At 43.6% G+C, this 22,623-nt stretch overlaps 2 protein-coding genes and 1 pseudogene across 12 annotated transcripts in view; 2 read left to right on the forward strand and 1 right to left on the reverse strand.

Annotated features, from left to right (window-relative positions):
* LOC105473584 (F-box protein 34) overlaps nucleotides 1–22,025 on the reverse strand; it is a 131,705-nt gene extending 109,680 nt beyond the window's left edge. Inside the window, exon 1 of the mRNA XM_071100135.1 lies at nucleotides 21,957–22,025. The gene's annotated coding sequence lies outside the window, so the exon portion shown is untranslated. The remainder of the gene's footprint in view (nucleotides 1–21,956) is intronic.
* LOC105473585 (ATP synthase subunit f, mitochondrial-like) overlaps nucleotides 1–22,623 on the forward strand; it is a 47,164-nt gene that overhangs the window by 11,445 nt on the left and 13,096 nt on the right. Inside the window, exon 1 of one of the 11 annotated variants that reach the window (XM_071100146.1) lies at nucleotides 22,363–22,451. The exons of the other annotated variants lie outside the window; for them this stretch is intronic. The gene's annotated coding sequence lies outside the window, so the exon portion shown is untranslated. Of the gene's footprint in view, nucleotides 1–22,362; nucleotides 22,452–22,623 lie in introns of those variants that run through there. 11 annotated transcript variants of the gene reach the window in all.
* On the forward strand, nucleotides 5,265–22,455 carry LOC105473724 (cytochrome c oxidase subunit 5A, mitochondrial-like; annotated as a pseudogene).

Raw genomic sequence — 22,623 nt, forward strand, 5'->3', positions numbered from 1 at the left:
GTCCTGTGGATAGATTTTGCTCAGCATTGAGTTCTTTGAACAACAACAAAAAAAACCCCAGCAACTTATTCTGCAGTTTTAGGGTTTGCTGACATTTTCTTATCAGGCATAACTATGCTTTTATCGCCAAGTCTTACTTTGAAATACCAAAGACAACTTTTCAAAAAGCACAGGGCTTGGATATCAACATTTCCTTACCAAAAAAAAGCATTTGTTTTGTTAATTAGTATTGAACCTGAATAGGGGTGCCATCAGATACTTTCCTTGGAAAAGTTTATGGCGAGTTGGCATTTTTTTTTTTCTTTTTTTGTCTGTCACCCAGGTTGGAGTGCAGCGGCATGATCTTGGCTCACTGCAACCTCTGCTGCCCGGGTTCAAGCGATTCTCCTGCCTCAGCCTCCCAAGTAGCTAGGATTACAGGTGCCTGCTACCACGCCTGGCTAATTTTTGTAGTTTTAATAAAGATGGGGTTTCACCATCTTGGCCAGGCTGGTCTTGAACTCCTGACCTGATGATCCACCCGCCTCTGCCTCACAAAAGTTCTGGGATTACAGGCGTGAGCCACTGTGCCCAGTCAATTTGGCTTTTTTAAAAATGTACCATTATATAGGCTCGATCATGCCACTGTATTACAGTTCACTGTCACTGACAGAGAATCCCACTGACCTTTCACAGCAACTCATGCCTTGGCCCTTCTTAAGACTGCTGAGCTATATGTATTTTTGTGTGCCTTCAGCAAGACTCACTCTGAACAGTAATGCCTACATGTATCACTAAAGTCAGTTGAGTCTTTTTGTCCTTTCTCTTGATGTCCCTCCCCTCAGCAAAGCCAAAGTGTACCTTCAAAGTAGCATAAAGATGACCTTATAAAATTACTGAAGTTGTGAGCATCTCATTGCTCCTCCTGGTTCAGATCTATTCTGGTTTGCTTATCTTGGAGCTGACATTTTCACACCCAGATTTTATGCTCCTTAATGCCCCATTGCTCCTGTGGTTTCTGCCATCTGTTACTTTTACTATTGCTGCACTTTTCTAGCTTTCTGTATTTCTTTCTCTCTCCTGCCTCTGTCCCTACCATATCTCCTATATATTTTTACTTTCTTTCCAATAGGCTTGACATCTATAGTCATCACTAGCCAAGAAGACTCCTGTTGATCTGCGCATGATATCCCTCTGGTCTCGGCGTGTCGAGTGTAGATCTGAATCCTCTCCCTTTCTCAACTCTTTCCTCCATTCCTTGCTACTCAGGGGCTGCTTTTGCATGGATGCATGCATTTTCTTTTTTACATTTTTCAGTACTGGCAAAACTCTAGAGTTCTGTACTCTGAAAAATGCTAATATGTGTGGTAATGGCTGAGCACCGGCGCTTATGCCTGTAATCCCAGCACTTTGGGAGGTCTAGCAGGAAGGACTGCTTGAGCCCAGGAGTTCAAGACCAGCCTGGGCAACATAAGGAGATCCCGTCTCTACAAAAAATAGAAAAAGTTAGCTGGGCTTGGTGGTATGTGCCTATAGACCCAGACACTTGGGAGGCTGAGGTTGGAGGATTGCTTGTACCCAGGAGTTCGGAGCTGCAGTGAGCTACAATTGTGCCACTGCACTCAAGCTTGGGTGACAGATTGAGACCCTGTTTCTAAAAAAAACAGTGTGGTCACTAGCTCCATTTTGAAGTTCATTAAATCCTTCTAAAAAAATACCCTAAATATGTTTTCACATCTGCATGATTCTGTGTGTTGGCACATCGAAATCTGGTTGTTGTTGTTGTTGTTTTTGTTTTTGTTTTTGAGACAGAGTCTCACTCTGTTGCCCAGGCTGGAGTGCAGTGGCATAATCTCGGCTCACCACAACCTCCACCCCCCGGGTTCAAGCAATTCTTCTGCCTCAGCCTCCTGAGCAGCTGGGACTACAGGCATGCACCGCCATGCCTGGCTAATTTTTGTATTTTTAGTAGAGACGGGCTTTCACTATGTTGACCAGGCTGGTCTCAAACCCCTTGACCTTGTGATCTGCCTGCCTCGGCCCCCCAAAGTATTGGGATTACAGGCATGAGCCACTGTGGCCAGCCGGCACATCTAATTCTTAATTTCCTGCTTTAAGGAGGAAATTGTGTTCTGATAAATAAAAGCCCAATTGGAACATCACAGGAAGAAAAAAGAAACATGGAGTTTTTCAAGCTCCAAAATTATCGGCTGAGCCATCCTTCTTTCAAGAGCCCATACAAAGTATAAAATGAGTAAAGCTGGTATTCATTGCCTCTTTTAATTCCACCCTTGTGCTTCTCCTGGGTGGCTGTCAAGCCGCCCAGAGAAGACACAAGCACTGTGACCCACATCAACATGTTCCTATCCACTTACTGCAATGTCATTCCCCGTGACTTCTTCCCTACCTCTCTAAACAAATTAGTTATTCCCAAGATCTATGATCGTGTGGTATACTTTGTTTCCATGTTTGCTATTTCATTTAAAACACTTTAATGTAATTTATGCATAGAGCTACCCCTTTCCCTCCGTGAGCTCTTTAAGGGCATACGCTACTGATTTATTGAATCAGTGAGTGGATGAATAATCAATGAGAACAATTTCATTGACTACATCACACTATTCAGAGATAAAAATACTTCTTCATTAAGTGCAGTGATATTTAAATTGCCACATTTGTCGATTTTACATAAATGGAACAAAATTAAAGAGTATGACCCTCCCTAAAGGCCATAGCTTTGGGATCCTTTCCTGAATCGTTAACTAGTCTTCATTACCTGAATGTGCTGGAATGAATCTTACTGGCCTTTCCAAAGGCTGACATTTTTCTTGGTGCCTTTTCGAGGGTAAGATGACTTACATGTTCTTTTCAGGGAGTTTGATTTCAAATGTTGGCAGATTGAACCTTATTATCATGGATGAGACTAAAATTTGCACATTGTTGTCAAAGATAAATTATATGAATCTGAGTCCAGGCACAGTGGCTCATGCCTGTAATCCCAATGCTTTAGAAGGCCAAGGCAGGAAGATCACTGTAGGCCAGGAGTTTGAGACCAGTCTGGACAACATAGCAAGATCCTGTCTCTAAAAAAAAAATTTTTTTTTTTGAGACAGTCTCACTCTGTTGCCCAAGCTGGAGTGCAGTGGTGTGATCTTGGCTCACTGCAAGCTCTGCCTCCCAAGTTCACACCATTCTCTTGACTCAGCCTCCCGAGTAGCTGAGACTACAGGTACCCACCGCCACGCCTAGCTAATGTTCCATATTTTTAGTAGAGACAGGGTTTCACCATGTTAGCCAGGATGGTCTTGATCTCCTGACCTCATGATCCACCCACCTCGGCCTCCCAAAGTGCTGGGATTACAGGCGTGAGCCACCGCACCCGGCCTACAAAAACTTTTTTTAAAGTAGTGGGGCATGTTAGCACACCCTGAGCTACTTGGAAGGCTGAGGGAGAGGACTTCCTGAGCCCAGGAGTTGCAGACCAGCCTGGGCAACACAGCGAAATCCCATCTCTACAAAAAATTCAAAACTTAGCCAGGCATAGTGGCACGTGCCTATAGTCTCAGCTACTAGGGAGGCTGAAGTGGGTGGGTCACTTGAGCCTGGGAGGCCAAGGCTGCGGTGAGCTGCAATGCAGCCTGGGTGACAGAACGAGATTCTGTCTAAAAAAAAAAAAAAAAATTAGCCAGGCATGAGGTCATGTACCTGTGTTCCCAGTCACTTGGGAGGCTGAGGTGGGAGGATCACTTGAGCCCAGAAGGCTGAGGCTGCAGTGAGCCATGTTCATGCCACTGCACTTTAGCCTAGGTGACAGAGTGAGACCCTGTTTCAAAATAAATAAATAAATAAAAACACAATTTAATATTCATCTAAGTGACAATTGAATCTGACAATTTTTTTTTTTTTTTAGCAATAGAGATCAAAGTAAAAAACCTGACAACATTTTAGTCCAGTCCGAGTACCCTTTTATTTGATTCCCTGTCAGTCTTATGGAACTGTCAGTAAAATCTAAATCCAGAGCCAGACTCAGAAGTACCTAATTCTTTTTTAAAAGCTGTTTTCAAATACTTAAGAGAATGCAAACTATTTCTTTCCTGTATATGATTTTCCCCTATTCATTGGGGTAAAAAATAGAGAAAGGGCCAGAAAACATTTTGTTCATGTGATAAAAGCAAATTGCAAAACAACATACACAGTATGCTACCATTTATACAAATCTTAAAAACATACAAATCACACACACACACACAACAATACTTGGTATTGCTTACGGACAGCTACAATTGCAATAAAAGCTTAAAGACATGCATAAAAAATATCCAAAACAACTTCAGAATAATAGTTACCCCTGGGGAGAAAGGAAGGGGGAAAGAATTGGAATGGAGCACAAAAGAGCTTCAATTTTATCCATAACATCATATTTAAGAAAGAAAATATGTGAACAAAATATGGTGAATCTGTGGATGTTTGTAAAATTACTCTGACCTTTTTTGCATCTTAGATATATTTCATAAAAGTAACAATTAAGTGCAGATTTTTCACTTGAAAAATTTAGAAGTTGTGATATGAATACCTTTGAGAAGAAAACCAATAAACTTATTAATTACCTCTGGGTAATATTGAAATGAAACAAAAAAAACCTTAGATTCATTCTTATTTTCTGTTCTTATCCCAAAACATTTATGAAACATAGACACTATTAGCTAAATGTTTAAAAGCCTTACTATATAAAACATAATTCTTTGTTAAGTGGAAAAAGTGAAGCTATTATTTCTACTACTATTTATGGGCATAACTGCTCTATTTTTCCACTGAGAAGACAATAACAGATCCTAGGCATTTATAAGACACGTGGAATTTGAAGTCTAGGGGCAGGCAAATGCTTCTGTAATGCTGGGAAGAGCACACATGGAAATGGCAATGAGACAGATATCAAAGTTCTCCTTTTACCCCTAAATCATCCTTCTGTCAGTTTCTTTTCTAGTTGGTTCCACACTCTTGAAAGAGGAGTTCCGTGACCTCCCTCATGGGATGTCCGACAGGGGTGTGGGTCCTTATGGGAGGGGGAGCACACAGACAGGCAGGTGCAGGAGCTGGGGTGAGCACTTTTGGGCTCCAGCCCCATGGTAGCATCTAGGGATGGGTGCCTGCAACTCCTGAAGCCCCAGTGGGCATGTTACAGTGCTCTTTTAACTCTGCCATCCACAGACAGCTTAAGTGTTAACCAGCTCAATGCCTTCTTGGTACCTGAGTTCTTGTCTGGCATCCAGGAATAATCAGGTCGCATGGACAAATCGAGGGATGGTAAATGCGGGGAATTTTATTGCCAGATGGAAGTGGCTCTCAGCAGAACGAACGGAGAGCTGGAAAGAGGATGCAGTGGGAAGATGATCTTCCCCTGGAGTTCAGCCATCCCGCGGCTTATCTCCTATCCAACCATCCCCAGCCAAACTCTCTCGATGTTTAAACGCTTCTTCTCTTCTCTCCTTTTCTTCCGTGCCATGTCACTCTTTTATTCCTCTGCTCTTCTGTTCATCTGCCCATGGAGCCTGGGGTTTGCGATTTATATGGGGACAGGATGGGGGGCGTGGCAGGCCAAAAGGCAACATTTGGGCACGAAAAGAGGAATGCCTGTTTTCATTTAAGGCCATGGGTTTCCAGGCTTGGGGGTGGGGCCTTTGCCAGGGAACTGCCCTCTTCTACCCATTATTTCCCTGGCTCCTGCCCGTATCCTTCTCAGAGTGTGTACACAAAACAAAGAGATTCGTGGCTAACCTGTTACAAAACAGTACCATTCAATGACCAAGCACAGTGGAGGGCCCAGGGAGCCAAGAAATACATAAGGAGAAATGCACAGGATCCCAGCCTTGTCTTTATGGAGATACGGCAAAGTCTATGGTCACACTGCATCACATGCCCAAATTCTTGATCCATATGCTTCATGCAAAATAAATTGCAAATATATTGTTAGGGCTAATGAAGCCTCAGCAGGCTCTAAACAAAAAGCTGAATAATTATTAAAACCTTTTACTTTTGCCTAAAAAGTATAAAAGTCTTGTTAAAAAAAAAGAAAAGGCAGCACTTATTTTAAAGGAGCTAGTGCCAGAGACCTATGTCAAAAGCTCCACCCAACATAAAGAAATCATTCTGGGATAATATTGGGTACCTGATGAGAAGGAGAGCTAGTAACAGCAAAGTACACTCAGAGGGCTTTTGCTAGCTGAGAACACCCTGGGTTCTGTGCAAGGCATTCTACAACCTTTTCCCATGCTGGTCTTTACTTGCCTCAGGGGAGTAGATGGCAACTTAGAACTCAAGGTAGATTTATTTTTCCTTAAAGAAATGTTAAGGTAACATCTAAAGGCCTCTTCTACAACAAACAGATCAAAGGCTCATTGAAAGCATTTACAGGCAGTGGTTTACAATCTTAGTTGCACTTTAGAATCACCTAGGGAGCTTTGGAAAAGTACAATGCATAGTGACAGCCCCAGAGCAACTGAATTAGAATCTCTGGGAGGAGGAGCCCCGGCATGCATGATTTTGATGAATAATGAAGAATTACTGCCAAAGGGACAGGGACTGCTGGCCAAAGTGCTGGTTTTGGGGAGGGGGGTGGGCTATGCAGGGAAGCTTGATTTCTATCACGTTTGCCTATTTTATGGTGTAAATATTCCCATCGTGGCCAGTTTCAAGCTACTAATGTGAAGCTGGGAAGAGATGCGTACAATCTGCTCTCACTAGCACCTGAGTGCTAGCTCCACCACACCACAGTTAGGAGCTTTTGATGATGAAGTTACAGTAAGGGATGGAAAGGCAACATAGTGTGTCCTGGGGCTTTTCTGTCCCCTCTATAACATCTCACCCCTGACAGGAAGATAAGAGAAGAATCAACTGGAACCAGTGACTCCTGGGTCAGGTAGGAAGGTGAGCCAAAAGAAGATCCCAAGTATCTGTTAGTGTGAAGGACACTAAGACAAGGTCTCTCTTGCTCCTCTAGAAGATCCACGTTGAGATGGAGTTGGCCTCCTGATGAAGGGAGCCTTTCTCTGGGATCCTGACCCAACGAAGGCAGCATATGATTCTTACAAGACGCGGAGCCCTGGATCTCCATGACAGTACAGTTGAATGTTCCTTTTTCCCTGGGGATCTGGTCATCCAGAGGATTCCCTAGTGATCCTCTTGGGCCTCTGCCAAATATTCCATTTGGAATACAAGGATTCTTTTCCAGACATCCAAATGCATGCATTTTCTCCTCTTAAATTATCAGGGTTTCTCTCAACCAACACAGCTCCCAGCTCATTATCATAAGCCTTTCTTTTATAGGTAATAAGATAGCTTTGATAATAGCCAGCTTTTTTTTCAAATTTTTCTGAAAGAATTTGGTTTCTATTTTATAGGTGTTCAGCTCTTTACATGCATGACTGATCTTTACATCTGCTTTCAAAAGATTCTTCTCGGCCGGGCGCGGTGGCTCAAGCCTGTAATCCCAGCACTTTGGGAGGCCGAGACGGGCGGATCACGAGGTCAGGAGATCGAGACCATCCTGGCTAACACAATGAAACCCCGTCTCCACTAAAAATACAAAAAAAATTAGCCGGGCGTGGTGGCGGCGCCTGTAGTCCCAGCTACTCGGGAGGCTGAGGCAGGAGAATGGCGGGAACCCGGGAGGCGGAGCTTGCAGTGAGCCAAGATCGCGCCACTGCACTCCAGCCTGGGCGACAGAGCGAGACTCCGCCTCAAAAAAAAAAAAAAAACAAAAACAAAAACAAAAAAAAAACAAAAGATTCTTCTCTGTAGTTATAGCGCAAACTTTCTCTGAATTGTTTTTTCAGTGAAAATTCATTTTTTTCCTTGAAGCATTTCTGAAAGAACTTAAAGTTTCTGCCAAAGCTTTGGCCTCTCCCTTCCTGTTTTGTTGTTGTTGTTGGTTTTTGTTTGTTTGTTTGTTTCCTGCAATGACCTGTACTCATTTGGAGACTTTTAAGATTATCTTTAAGTGTGTCAATTAATTTACCTTCTGTCAGTTAGTGACATTTGTTTCTTTTTTTCAAGAGGTTTTAAATAATTAACTTATCAGTACCAATCCATTTACTCAAGCTCCTTCTGGTTTATCTTCATTATATCCAAATGTAAGTTCCCGTCATCTAGGCTCGCTTCTTCAAGAATGGCAGCCTAATCTCCCACTTTTAGCACATGTTCACCCAGAGGCTTGCTTTTATCATTTAGAGCTTGTCCCTTGTGGCTGGGAGCAGTGGCTCATGCCTGTAATCCCAGCACTTTGGGAGGCTGAGGCAGGAGGATCACTTGAGCCCAGGAGTTCGTACACCAGCCTGGGCAACATAGGGAGACCATGTCTCTACAAAAAATTAAAAAATGAGCCGGGCGTGTTGGTACACAGCTGTAGTCCCAGCTACTTGGGAGGCTTAAGTGGGAGGATCACTTGAACTGGGGAAGTCGAGGCTGCAGTGAGCTAAGATTGCGCCATTGCACTCGAGCCTGTGCAACAGAGCAAGACCGTGTCTCAAACACAAACAAAAAGCCTTGTCCCATGTGCAATTTAGAGTTTCTAACTTTTTTTTCTGTTAGATGAGGTAATTTATACTCCCATTCCACTTTTCGCTTTATGTTTCCTTTTTTTTTGTTTTGTTTGAGACAGAGTCCAGCTCTGTCGCCCAGGCTGGAGTGCAGTGGTGCAATCTTGGCTCACTGCAACCTCCGCCTCCCAAGTTTAAGTCATTCTTCTGCCTCAGCCTCCCAAGTAGCTGGGATTACAGGCGTGCGCCACCAGGCTTGGCTAATTTTTTGTATTTTTTTTTTTTTTTTTTTAGTAGAGATGGGGTTTTGCTATGTTGGCCAGGTTGGTCTCGAACTTCTGGGCTGAAGTGATCCTCCCGCCTCAGCCTCTCAAAGTGCTGGGATTATGGGATTACACTGTTAACAATGGACGCCACCACGTCCAGCCCTTTATGTTTTCTTGAAAACCAGAATTTTCATCCAAAGCATCTTTTAGTGCTTCTGAATTTGTTTTCATTCTTGTCATGTATTTTGAAAGCTGTTTTGGTTGCAGCTACTTAAAGTTGTATGTGTTTTGATGCATCTTCTAAAGACTGAATCTTTCTTTTAAATCAATCATACCTCAACTTGTTTTAAATGTTCAGATTTCTCTTCTATCAGTCCTTTTCTCAAACTCTTTATTTTGAGCCCAAGAAAAGAGTTGAAAATTTCCAGCTCTTTATTAATGGTCTCCAGTTTTTCTGTTTTTGATCGTTTGTTCTCAAATGTGACTTCCGTTAAAATTATTCAAGGTCTCTCAATTCCTTTTTTTTTTTCTTCTTCTTCTTGAAGTGGATTCTTTATTTTGCCTTATTACTGGGACCACTGATGAAATTTAATGAGGTTTCAGGATTAGATACCACTAATTACCAATGTTAATTCCCTGATTTTTTTGTGTGATTAAATAAGAGAGTGTTCTACGTAAACTCCTGAAAATATCTGGGGGTGGGTGATAGGGCATCACAAATAGTGATTACTCCCAAACAGTTTAAGATTATGTTTTTTGTTTTTTTTGTTTGATTTGTTTTTGAGACAGAGTCTTGCTCTGTCACCCAGGCTGGACTGCAGTGATGCAATCTCGGCTCACTGAAACTTCCGCCTCCCAGGCTCAAGGGATTCTCCTGTCTCAGCCTCCCGAGTAGCTGGGATTACAGGTGTGTGCCACCATACCCAGCTAATTTTTGTATTTTTAGTAGAGATGGAGTTTCACTGTGTTAGCCAGGATGGTCTTGATCTTCTGACCTTGTGATCCGCCTGCCTCAGCCTCCCAAAGTGCTGGGATTACAGGCATGAGCCACTGCACCCAGCCAATATTTTTTTTAAAAAGGTTTCTGGCCAGGCACGGTGACTCACGCCTGTAATCCCAGCACTTTGGGAGGCCGAGGTAAGCGGATCACAAGGTCAGAAGATCAAGACCATCCTGGCTAACACAGTGAAACTCCATCTCTACTAAAAATACAAATTAGCCGGGTATGGCGGCAGGCGCCTGTAGTCCCAGCTACTCAGGAGGCTGAGGCAGGAAAATCGCTTGAACCCAGGAGGCGGAGCTTGCAGTGAGCAGAGATCGGGCTACTGTACTCCAGCCTGGGCAACAGAGAGAGACTGTCTAAAAAAAAAAAGGTTCTGTACTGCACTTGCAACTTTAGTGTAAGTTTCAGGTTAAAAGAAAATAATGACCTTATTTTTTAGTGCAGTTTTTAGGTTCACAGCAAAATTAAGCAGAAAGCACAGAGAGTTCCCATATATCCCGATTCCCACATATGCACAACCTCGATCACGATCAAGATCCCACACTACAGCGATACATTTGTTACAACTGATGAACCTACATTGATACATCATTATCACCCAAGGTCCATCGTTTACATTAGGTCTCACTCTTGGTGTTATATATTCTTTGGGTTTTGAAAAATGTTTAATGGAATGTATCCACTGTTGCAGTATTGTACAGAATAGTCTCACTGCCCTAAAATTCCTCTGTGCCCTGACTATTCACACCCCGTCCCCCAGTCCCTGGTAACCACTCATCTTTTTACCATCTCCATAATTTTGCATTTTCTAGAATGTCAGATACTTGAAATCATACAGTATTTAGCCTTTTCTTTCCTTTTTTTTTTTTTTTAGACAGTCTCTGTCACCCAGGCTGGAGTGCAGTGGTACAATCTTGGCTCACTGCAACGTCCACCTCCCGGGTTCAAGCAATTCTCCTGTCTCAGTCTCCCAAGTAGGTGAAATTACAGGCACCCACCACCATGCCTGGCTAATTTTTGTATTTTTAGTAGAGATGAGGTTTCACCATGCTGGCCAGGCTGGTCTCGAACTCCTGACCTCAGGTGACCCGCCACCTCAGCCTCCCAATGTGCTGGGATTACAGGTGTGAGCCACCTGGGAGCTAACGCGCCCAGCCATAGTAGCCTTTTTAAAATTCTTCTGAATGAGGTTAAAATTGTAAAATATTTAATGTCTTTCTCCAGAAGGGCAAAAGTGGCCAGTCATTTGTCTCTACTTGCATAAAGTAGACTTTTAATAATTAGAAATATGACTATGAATACCACCATTTTCCACAGCAATCCATGAGGACGTGGGCCTGGGATGAGGCACCTGGTTATGCCGCCACCACCTGGCACAGTATCCCTAGGACAGGTGTGACACAGAGCATCATCATTATCACTCTGAATCCCTCAGGTTGCCAGGACACTGCCAGCCACATCAGATGCAGAGAGCACCAGCGAGCATTGCACCTAGAACCAAACCAGCAGCTGGCAACAGGCACAGACCTCAGTGGAAGCAGGGGAGGGAAGCCCATAAAATGCTGGCCAAAAGCTTCTCCTTCCCTGAGTTCATATTTCATTCCAAGGCCATGAGGGCTTTATTCTGCACAAAGGTCAAAGAAAACTCCCCATTCTCAGCTCCCTCCTTGATTTTTGTCTAGCCTTTGAATGTGAATGGGGCAATTTACTGGAGGAGTCATACAAATGATTTCAACTTACTTCACTACTTTTAACATTAAAAAGCTAAGGACGAGGCCGGGCGCGGTGGCTCATGCCTATAATCCCAGCACTTTGGGAGGCCGAGGAGGGCGGCTCACAAGGTCAGGAGTTTGAGACCAGCCTGGCCAATATGGTGAAACCCCATCTCTACTAAAAATACAAAAAAAAATTAGCTGGGCGTGGTGGTGCAAGCCTGTAATCCCAGCTACTCGGGAGGCTGGGCCGGAGAATTGCTTGAACCCGGGAGGCAGAGGTTGCAGTGAGGCAAGATCTCGCCACTGCACTCCAACCTGGGCAACGGAGCGAGACTCCACCTCTACTAAATATACAAAAAAAAATTAGCTGGGCGTGGTGGTGCATGCCTGTAATCCCAGCTACTCAGGAGACTGAGGCAGGAGAATTGCTTGAACCCAGGAGGCGGAGGTTGCAGTTAGCCAAGATCTCGCCACTGCACTCCAACCTGGGCGACAGAGCAAGATCCCATCTCAAAAAAAAAAAAGCCAAGGAGGAAGCAAGTGGTACTTTCAAAGTCTTCATGTTTCTAGAATGTGGAGTCCAACTGTGATCAAGGAAATAATTATTCTTGCATGATTCCTGCATGTGGTAGTGAAATGTTTGATGACACAAAAGCCCTTCAGGTTGCTACTATTCAAAATAATAATCTGAGGGGGTATTGAGTGCTGGAGGGATCTCCTCTCTCTCACAAAGGCAAGAGTATTGGGCCACCTGAGTATCTTTTCAATGTAGCACCTGAAAAGTGCCACAATCTCCAGTCCTGGAGGCAGGACTGGTCCAGTTCAATGAGTAGCTCTATCTTAACAATGAAACTGTGGCTCAGCTGGGGATTGGTTGATTTTAACTGGGTAGGGATGAGTAGGTTTGCTGACCTCAGCTGGCCTTGCTCATATGTCCCAGGGTTACCTGGGGGTCAGCTGATCTGGGCTAAACTGGGCAGCTCTTCTAATCTCAGCTGGACTTGCTCATGTGTTTTGGGGTCAGCAGGGGGTCAGCTGATGTGGGCTGGGCAGGGCAAGCTCAATGTATCTCTGGGTCAGCTGGGAGTCAGCTGATGTAGGCTGCCCCTAACTATGAACTGGGACCTGCCTTACCTGTCTCTCATCCTCTTCCTAGAACAACAGGAGAGCTCACTCTTGTCTTCCCTCAGCTATAGCAGAGGCACAAGAAAACCTTTGGAGGGTAATGATCCAATCTGTATTTTGAAACATTTTCTCTGGCTGCAGGATGTCAGCAACTATTTTGACAGCCTTTTCTCTCCATGAAGTCCTCATCCTCAGGGAAACAAAAAGTTATCTAGAACTGGGATATAGAGTAAGTGCAGATGTGAATGTCCATTGCTTCTTTTGTTTCTATGGTTCACTTCACCAGCTCCAGAACCACACCATCTTTGCCAGGATCTGCACCTGCAAAATGCAGGCCCTGTACTCTCCCTCCTTCCCCATGTAACTCCATCTTGAAACAAATGCTTGAATCTAGTTAGCAGAATCTACGTCACTCGTATGCACCCTGACAAGAAGGAAATCTTGGAAAGGGAGTTTGGGGTTCCACATTGAGAAGGCAGGATTTCTACTGAGGAACTGTGATAACGAGGAGAGACTATTTGGAAGATTTCGGGCAGCTGCGAATGACAGATGTTCATGACGGTTGCCGTATTTGTCTCGTGGTCTGGCTACTCAGGACAAAGCTGCTCATCTATAGACCGGACATAAAGCAAAGCATTGCCACTTAAAATGGCTTGTAGAAGCACTCTGCCCAGTAAGAACAGAGAAGGATAAACTGGCCCAATTTCATCCTCTTTCAGGGAATCTGAAAGTGAGACATACAAAGAGGGTCAGCAGTGAGCAGGCAGAGAAAGTCAGGTTACAAGAATGGGAGTCAGACAAAAGTAGGAAGCAGAGCGACACCGTCATCTGAGTCAGATGCGATAGTTACAAAACCTGTTATGGTGTCAGTACATTTGCCACAGTATCTGGACTGAGATTCTAATTTTGTGTGGAGCCTGATGTAGAACTCCCATCACATCAGACTTGAAAACATCTCTGCTCTTTTCATCTATAAAAATCCAACCCACCCACCGCACCCATAGAAAAGACAAAACACAATATAAAGCAGCAAATTCTGTGTCCAAAGGTGGCCCACCAGATTTGAGCTCCTAAAGGGGCCATGTGTGGTTAATTTGTGTATCATGCCCAAGCATCTAGTACTTGGGAAGCACGCAGGAGATGGTCGTTGAAAATTGAAATGAGGGTTTTAGCAATAAGTGCTACGGGATTCAGAGTAGAGAACAATCACTGTTATAACTGTGGTGCATTATATATGCTGGGTTTATCCTCTCACCACAGATCCATAATCTGCCTTTCCTCTGCCCTCCTCTGTATCTTACAAGGATGATTTCCAAGGACTGTATGCACTGCCCTCCCTTATTCTGTGGCTTCTTGTTGGGAATGGCCAAAGAGAAGCACTACTCCTGGTAATGGGAAGAGGGAAAGAGGAATTGGTTTCCTACCACCCTCTGTGGCCACAGCTACTGCCAGGTTGTCTCTTTTCCACGGTTCTGACTGCCCAGTCTATGGTGATACTGCGCCTTTCCCTTGTCTCTTCAGGCCTGCGGTGGTAATAGATTTAATCCCTGGGTGCTTTACTAGCCTTTGATGGGTCCCTCAATCCTGCCCACCCCTCTGAAAACAGTCCCTTTATTAAATTCTTCAGTGAAACCCAGTAAATGTGTCATCTATTTCTAGCCAGCACCCTGACTAGTACATTGCATTCATATTCCAAAAAGGAGGGAATAATTCTGTACTTGTCCCCAAGTAGTCTTACTACCTGACCTTACCCAGGAGGGCAAGTTCACACAGTCTGAAAGAATGTACAAAACAGCCTTTTGCTTCTAGCACTGGAGATACAGGAGTGATTCCTCTGTTTCTTCTAGCAGTTTCTACTCCCTCAGATTCTCTCACTGGGGCCAGGTCTCAGCCTCTCCTTCTCCCATCCCCTTCACAGAGAAGCCTCCTCTCCTGTAGTCTCTGTCTCTCTCTCTCCCTCTCTCTGTCTCTCTCTCTCTCCCTTCCCTCCTCTCTCTCTCTCTTTAATCTCTCTTTCTCTTGACTCCAGGGACCCACTGCTCCTGGGGCTGACTGTCAGTCTTTGGATCCAGTCTGGTTTTTCCAGATGGGGTTGGGGTTTCCAATACTGGAAGCTCAAGGTAGAAGGAGAAAAAAGAGGCCTTGGTGGTCTGCCCTCAGGTTGTGGTGTCTATGAAATAATCAGACTGTTTTAACAGGTAAGATTAAACATCCTGTAGGTGTTTTCTGCATTTGCTGGAAGGTGTGCTAGATGGCTGGGTGTCTTCGATTAGGTTGACTCTAGGAAGAGAAAGCGAAAAAGTGGAGATCGGACCTCCATCTTACCACCTTAGGAACTATTTCTTTGAGGCTGGGTGCAGTGGCTCATGCCTATCATCCCAGCACTTTGGGAGGCTGAGGCAGGCGGATCACAAGGTCAGGAGTTTGAGATCAGCCTTGCCAATGTGGTGAAACGCTGCCTCCACTAAAAATTTAAAAATTAGCTGGGCATGGTGGTGTGTACCTGTAATCCCAGCTATTTGGGAGGCTGAGGCAGGAGAATCACTTGAACCCGGGAAGCAGATGTTGCAGTGAGCCAGATGACGCCATTGTGCTCCAGCCTGGGCGTGGCAGTGAGACTCTGTCTCAAAAAAGAAAACAAAAAGCCAAAGGGAAAACAAAGAAACTGACTTGAGCTTTGAAAAAGAGATAAAATTAGTCTGGGTGTGGTGGTTCACACCTGTAATTCCAGCACTTTGGGAGGTTGGGATGGGCAGATCACTTGAGTTCAGGAGTTTGAGACCGGCCTGAGCAACATGGTGAAATTCCATTTCTACAAAAAATACAAAAATTAGCCAGGCATGAAAATTAGCAAGGCACAGTCCTGTTGTCCCAGTCTACTCAAGAGGCTGAGGTGGAAAGACGGCTTGAGCCTGGGAGGCAGAGGTTATAATGAGCTGAGATCACACCACTGCACCCCAGCCTGGGTGACAGAGCAAGACATGAGACCTTGTCTCAAAAAATAATAATAACTGAAAAAGAGATAAGATTAAACATGTAAGAAGACAGAGGGCATTTCAGAATGATGGAACAAAGAAGATGGGCAAATGGCCAGGTGCGGTGGCTCAAGCCTGTAATCCCAGCACTTTGGGAGGCCGAGACGGGCGGATCACAAGGTCAGGAGATCGAGACCATCCTGGCTAACACGGTGAAACCCCGTCTCTACTAAAAAATACAAAAAACTAGCCAGGTGAGGTGGCGGGCGCCTGTAGTCCCAGCTACTCGGGAGGCTGAGGCAGGAGAATGGCCTAAACCTGGGAGGCGGAGCTTGCAGTGAGCTGAGATCCGGCCACTGCACCCCAGCCTGGGCGACAGAGCAAGACTCCGTCTCAAAAAAAAAAAAAAAAAAAAGAAGAAGAAGAAGATAGGCAAATGTAGCATTTGGGAAGAAATTGGTACACCACTTTGTCCAGTTGATGTAAACAAGCAGGGGGAGATGGGTTTGGAGAGCCAAGTAAAGAACCAATTTGGGGGCCTTAAGTGCTAGGATAAGAGTTTTGAGGAGTCTTTAAAGCAGGGCAGTTTTTCATAATTCACATATAAATTGAGTTGTAAGGGTAGAGAAAATGACAAGTTAAAAAATAAACACACTTATTCAGATGTGAGATTGTGAAGGGCTATGCCCTAGTAGTGGTCCTTGAAAACTTTATAGAAGAAACAACACTTTGCTTATGGACTAAATGTGGTAGAAAAGGAAAAGTAGAAGATAAGAATGACCTCAAAGTTTTAAAATTGAGAGACTGAAAGAAAGGCATGCTTGGTAAGAATAGAAAAACTTGCAGACAGCTATTAATAGTTTAGGATGAAAGATTTCAGTTTGAGGTATACTGCCTTTAGATGGCTACCGTGCCTCCTAGTGGAGTTGGAAATCGAGGCCTGAAACACAGTGAGGATTGGAGACAATTGCAAAGGTGATTATCTGAAGTTATGAGTAAGTGACACCTCTGAGAAAGATTTCACATTAAATCTGTGGGTCAAGAACTAAGCTTTGTCATTTGCAACAGCATGGATTTACCTGGAGGACATTATATTAAGTGAAATAAGCCAGGCACAAAAAGAAATACCACATGATCTCATTCATATGTGGATTCTAAAAAATTGGAACACTGAGAAGCAAGAGTGTAGACTGATGATTGCCAGAGCTGGGGAGGGAAATGGGGAGATGTTGGTCAGAGGACACAAACTTTCAATTGCAAGGTGAAAACGTTTGGGGAATCTACTGTAGAGCACAGTGACTATAATTAATCATACTCTATTCCATAATTGAATATTGCTAAGAAAGTAGATTTTCAGAGTTCTTACCACAAGAGAATGATGTGCATGAGGTAATGCATGTATTAATTAGCCCAATTTAGCCATTCCACAATGTATACATATTTCAAAACATCACAATGTACACCATAAATATATACAATTTTAATTTGTCAATTAAAGAAATAATTTTTTCATTGGAAGAATATACAAGATTTTTAAAAATGAATTTTAAAAATAAGTTGTAAAAAACAAAACCAAAAAACTAGCACTTTTCAGGAGCTGGAGAAGAAAACAGATTTGTGAGGGGAGTCAGTACAGAAACAATTTGAAAAATGGGCAAAGGAAGAGGTAGAGAAACGAGGCAGTAGAGAAATGAGACAGCATAAGAAAACCAAGGAGTGATTTTCCAGAAAGGGTAAGCTTCACATTCGAATTTTAACACATCCATTGCAGCCTTTACAAAACCATCCTTCAAGGTTTGAAAAATAAAATCAGAGAATAAAGCAACGGGACAAACTGTGTGAAAAAAGTTGTGTTAAATTGGGAAAATTTGAACATGAAAATAAATAAGACTGGGTGTGGTGGCTCACACCTGTAAATTCCAGCACTTTGGGAGGCCAAGGCAGGGGGATCACTTGAGCCCAGGAGTTCAAGACCAGCCTAGACCACACAGTGAGACCCCATCTCTACAAAAAATTATTTAAAAAATTAGCCAGAAGGCCGGGCACGGTGGCTCAAGCCTGTAATCCCAGCACTTTGGGAGGCCGAGGCTGGCGGATCACAAGGTCAGGAGATCGAGACCACAGTGAAACCCCGTCTCTACTAAAAATACAAAAAATTAGCCGGGCGTGGTGGCAGGCGCCTGTAGTCCCAGCTACTCAGGAGGCTGAGGCAGGAGAATGGCGGGAACCCGGGAGGCGGAGCTTGCAGTGAGCCGAGATCGCGCCACTGCACTCCAGCCTGGGCAACAGCGTGAGACTCCGTCTCAAAAAAAAATAAAAATAAAAAAATAAAAAAATAAAAAATAAAAAATTAGCCAGATATAGTGGCACATGCCTGTAGTCCCAGCTACTTGGGAGGCTGAGATGGGCCCTTGAGTCTAGGAGGTCAAGATTGCAGTGAGCCATGATTGCACCACTGCACTCCAGCCTGGGTGACAGAGTGAGACCACACACACATACACACACACATACAATAGCAAAAGGTGATCACATACTGAATAAAATAGGAATCCATTACAGTTGTGTTCAAAATGGTCAAAAAAAAAATATCAAGAAACACTACCCTAAAAATGTCAATCTACATTATTAAACATTGATGTAATCCTGAAGACACTGGAAGGTATATCAGTTATATGACCTTGAATACAATGAACAGAAAACTCAATTCAAATTAGCTTAAACAATATAACTGGATGATTGTTGGCTCATTCTCTGAAAAGACCACAAGTCAGGCAGGTTTTAGGGTTGGTCGAATCTGAAGGAAAACATCCACAATTCTTTCATTTCTACCTTCCTCCACCAGCCAGTCACATCCTCAGCCTGATTTCTCTAAAGCTATGTGCCTCCATGTTTACACCTGGGCTACATCCTTCCCTAAGAGAGGGCACCTCTCCCAAACCTCCCATGATTCGTGTCTTAGGGAACCAGCCACTGGGGCCAGGGGAAGGCTGTAAGCTGACTGACTTATGCACTCATTACTGAACCAACCACTATGGCCCTATGCCCTACATTGAAATCACCCTGAGGGGCCCTAAAGCAATCAGGGTCTGCCTCTGGATGTGGGGTGAATGGTCAGTCTCACTCAACTTTGGGACTGGTTAGGTAGGATCTGCAGATAGATACTGAATGTATACATTAGGTTGTGATTGGCCAAGTCAAAATATCAGTGGCTTAGCTGGGCATGGTGGCCTGCACTTGTGGTTCCAGCTACTCGGGAGGCTTAGGTGAGATCTCTTGGGAGGTGGAGGCTGCAAAGTTCTAAGATTGTGCCTGTGAATAGCCACTGCTCTCCAGCCTGGGTGACAAAGCGACATGCTCTTAAACAAAAACATCGAGTGGCTTTTGAGTTTTCTGAAGTCTGGAATTTTGCAGTCCCGATAGATATGGTAGCTCTGCCCCATAAAGTTATTTGGACCCAGGGGTCTCCTTCTAGCTCACCACCCTGATGACATTCTTGGGGTAGAGCCCTAATTCTCATTATTCAAGGCAGGATTTCTGCTTCAGGAAACAGGATGGAAGAAGTGACAAAAAAGAAGTACAGGGGCACATTTGAAGGAAGGTTCCTAGGAGCTGTTAGCATCACTACCCTTATCACATGGCCATACCCACCTAACAAGTAGGCTAGGAAATGAACTTTTTTCTTTTTTCTTTTCTTTTCTTTTTTTTTTTTTTTTTTTTTTTTTTTTTTTTTTTTTTGAGATGGAGTCTCATTCTGTCGCCCAGGCTGGAGTATGGTGGCGCGATTTCAGCTTACTGCAACCTCTGTCTCCTAGGTTCAAGTGATTCTCCTGCCTCAGCCTCCCAAGTAGATGGGATTACAGGTGTACACCACTACCACCTGGCTAATTTTTGTATTTTTAGTAGAGACAGGGTTTCACCATGTTGGCCAGGCTGTTCTTGAACTCCTGACTTCAAGTGATTCGCCTACCTCGGCCTCCCAAAGTGCTGGGATTACAGGTGTGAGCCACTGCTCCCAGCCGGAAATGAACTTTTTTCTGAGGTGGCCATTTGTCTGGCTAAACATTCTATTACTGTGCAACGCAGGGGAAATAAATACTGGGGGTCAATAGGCACTTTCGGGAACTTGAATAAATGAACCTATTAGAGTTGATTGATCTAAGCCTAGGTGACAAAATTAGTAAATTACATGGAGAGTAGTTATTCATTTATAATCTGTCAAACAGGACAGGCAAGATGAGAGAAAATTCCCAATTCAGGCCCGGCGCGGTGGCTCATACCTGTAATCCCAGCAGTTTGGGAGGCCGAGGCGGGCGGATCACAAGGTCAGGAGATAAAGACCATCCTGGCTAACACAGTGAAACCCCGTCTCTACTAAAAAAAATACAAAAAAATTGGCCGGGCATGGTGGCAGGCACCTGTAGTCCCAGCTACTCGGGAGGCTGAGGCAGGAGAACGGCATGAACCCGGGAGGCGGAGCTTGCAGTGAGCCAAGATCTCACCACTGCACTCCAGCCTGGCAGAGCGAGACTCCATCTCAAAAAAAAAAGAAAAAGAAAAAGAAAAAAAGACAATTCCCAATTCAGAGGAATGAAATAATGAAAAGGGAAGAATAAATGGTAAGTTAAAATAACTCTGTTTATATACCGTTTCTGCCACCTAACAGTTGGGCAATCTTTAACAAGTTGCATAGCCTCAATAAGTATATGATCTGTCTGTAAAATGGAGATAACATCATCTACTCTACAGAGCTGGGAAAAGATTGAGATAATATTTGTTAGGTGCTTTGTAAGCAATAATGCTCAGACAGATCACAGTTATTATTAGTCATAACAAAGCTTACAATGATGTAGTAAATATTTTAGAAAACATTGATTAAAAGTGATATGAGACTTGTTATCTTTTAAAATCACTTTTTAAAAACATATTGAACTTGTAGTTAATTTTTTTTTAAATTCTCACTATTTCTTCCCCTACTGGTCAGGTCTCATTTGTTAAATTGTGTATCCAAAAAGCAGTTGAGCAAATATTCTCATTGTATCATAACAAACTCATGAACGCAAAGCCAGAAACTTCAGATTAAAAATAAATTTTGATTCTAATATTATAATATTTATACATTCATTTTTATAGCAAAATAAATTTCACAAAATTATAATAAATTCAATAAATGGAGTCCCAAATTTTACACGTACTCTCTTTTGCATAAAGAATAGGAATTAGTTTAGAAGAGGATCTCACTGGCTTTGTGTAGTGCATTTACAAGTTATAGTGGGAAGAGCAAAGGGGCTAGCCTCGTTTCTACTACACAATGGCCTCACTGCAAAGTAATATCTTGGTCTGCAAGGCAGCCATAAGGTCAGGAGATTGGTTACATACAGGTAGATTAATTAAGTGAGCGTATTGAGATGAGAGCTGGGTTTTTCTCTGTCACAAAAGGGAATTAACAGTTCAGAAAGGGAGAAGACTAAACCTGGAAGTAGTGATCTCCTAGTAGCAATGATCACACCCAGCACCCAGATGGAGGCTTCTGAATACCATTCTCCACTAACAGAATCCAGAAATCCTTGAAGAAATGGTTGATTTTAGGACTGGAACAAGGACAGTACAAAATGTTCCTGGAACATCTTGTTTATCACGAAAGTAGGAAAGCAGTCAAAGAATGATGAGGACATGTTAGAAGAAGAAGTCCTAGTTTGAAGGGCTTCCATTAGCTAAATCTGGAACAATTTGAATATCAAAATAAATGATAGCAACAGATTATCCATTGAATAAAATAGATAAACAAGGGAGAAGGAAAAGCTTTTTTTTTTTTTTTTTTTTTTTTTTTTAAGAGACAGTCTCACCCCGTCACCCAGGCTGGAGTGCAGTGGCACAAGCATGGCTCACTGCAACCTCAAACTCCTGAGCTCAAGTGATTCTCATTCCTCAGCCTCCCCTGTAGGTGATGCTACAGGTATGCACCACCATGCCGGGCTAATCTTTTGATTTTTTTTTTTTTCTTTTGTAGAGATGAGGTCTCACTATGTTGACCAGGCTAGTTTCGAACTCCTGGCCTCAAGTGCACCTGCCTTTGCCTCCCAAAGTGCTGGAATTACAGGCATGAGCCACTGTGCTAGGCCAAGGAAAACTTTACCTTATAATAGAAAGCCAACTAATAAATGTAGAAAGAATAATGGGATTAGAATAGCATCATTTGTCAACCATTATAGTAATAATTGATTTAGGAAAAAACCAATAATGGATGCTAAAGCCAGTGGGGGAGTGGGGACTGGGGAATGTGATGAAGAACGCGATATTTATATAACATAAAAGTAGCTCTCGCCGGCCCCCACCAAATGCGGAGCAACCCGCGAACTCACACCGGTTTCTCTCCATCCTCAGCCTGCGCGCCACCATCGCCGTCATGCTGGCGCCGCTCTCCGCTGCTGCGCGGTGACCGCAACCGCCCGGGCCGGCCCTCGAGGCCTCCTGCATTCTGCCCCAACCCTCGGCCCCGCTGCGGCTATCCAGTCAGTTCACTGCTATTCCCATGGGTCACACGAGACAAATGAGGAGTTTGATGCTCGCTGGGTAACATACACCAACAAGCCAGATATAGATGCCTGGGAATTGCATAAAGGGATGAACAACACACTTGTTAGCTATGATCTGGTTCCAGAGCCCAAAATCATTGATGTTGCTTTGTGGCCATGCAGACGGTTAAACGATTTTGCTAGTGCAGTTCGCATCCTAGAGGTCGTTTAGGACAAAGCAGGACCTCATAAGGAAATCTACCCCTATGTCATCCAGGAACTTAGATCAACTTTAAATGAACTCGGAATCTCCACTCCGGAGGAACTGGGCCTTGACAAAATGTAAACTCCATGGCTTCCCAAGGATTTATTGATATTGCTACTTGAGTGTAAACAGTTACCTGGAAATACTGATGATAACATATTACCTTATTTGAAAAAGTTTTCCTTTATTAAGTACCAAGCCATGTAATGGTAACTTGGACTTTAATAAAAGGGAAATGAGTTTGAACTT

Source organism: Macaca nemestrina, chromosome 7 (genome assembly GCF_043159975.1).
Source record: "Macaca nemestrina isolate mMacNem1 chromosome 7, mMacNem.hap1, whole genome shotgun sequence".
In the NCBI taxonomy this organism is placed as follows: Eukaryota; Metazoa; Chordata; class Mammalia; order Primates; family Cercopithecidae; genus Macaca; species Macaca nemestrina.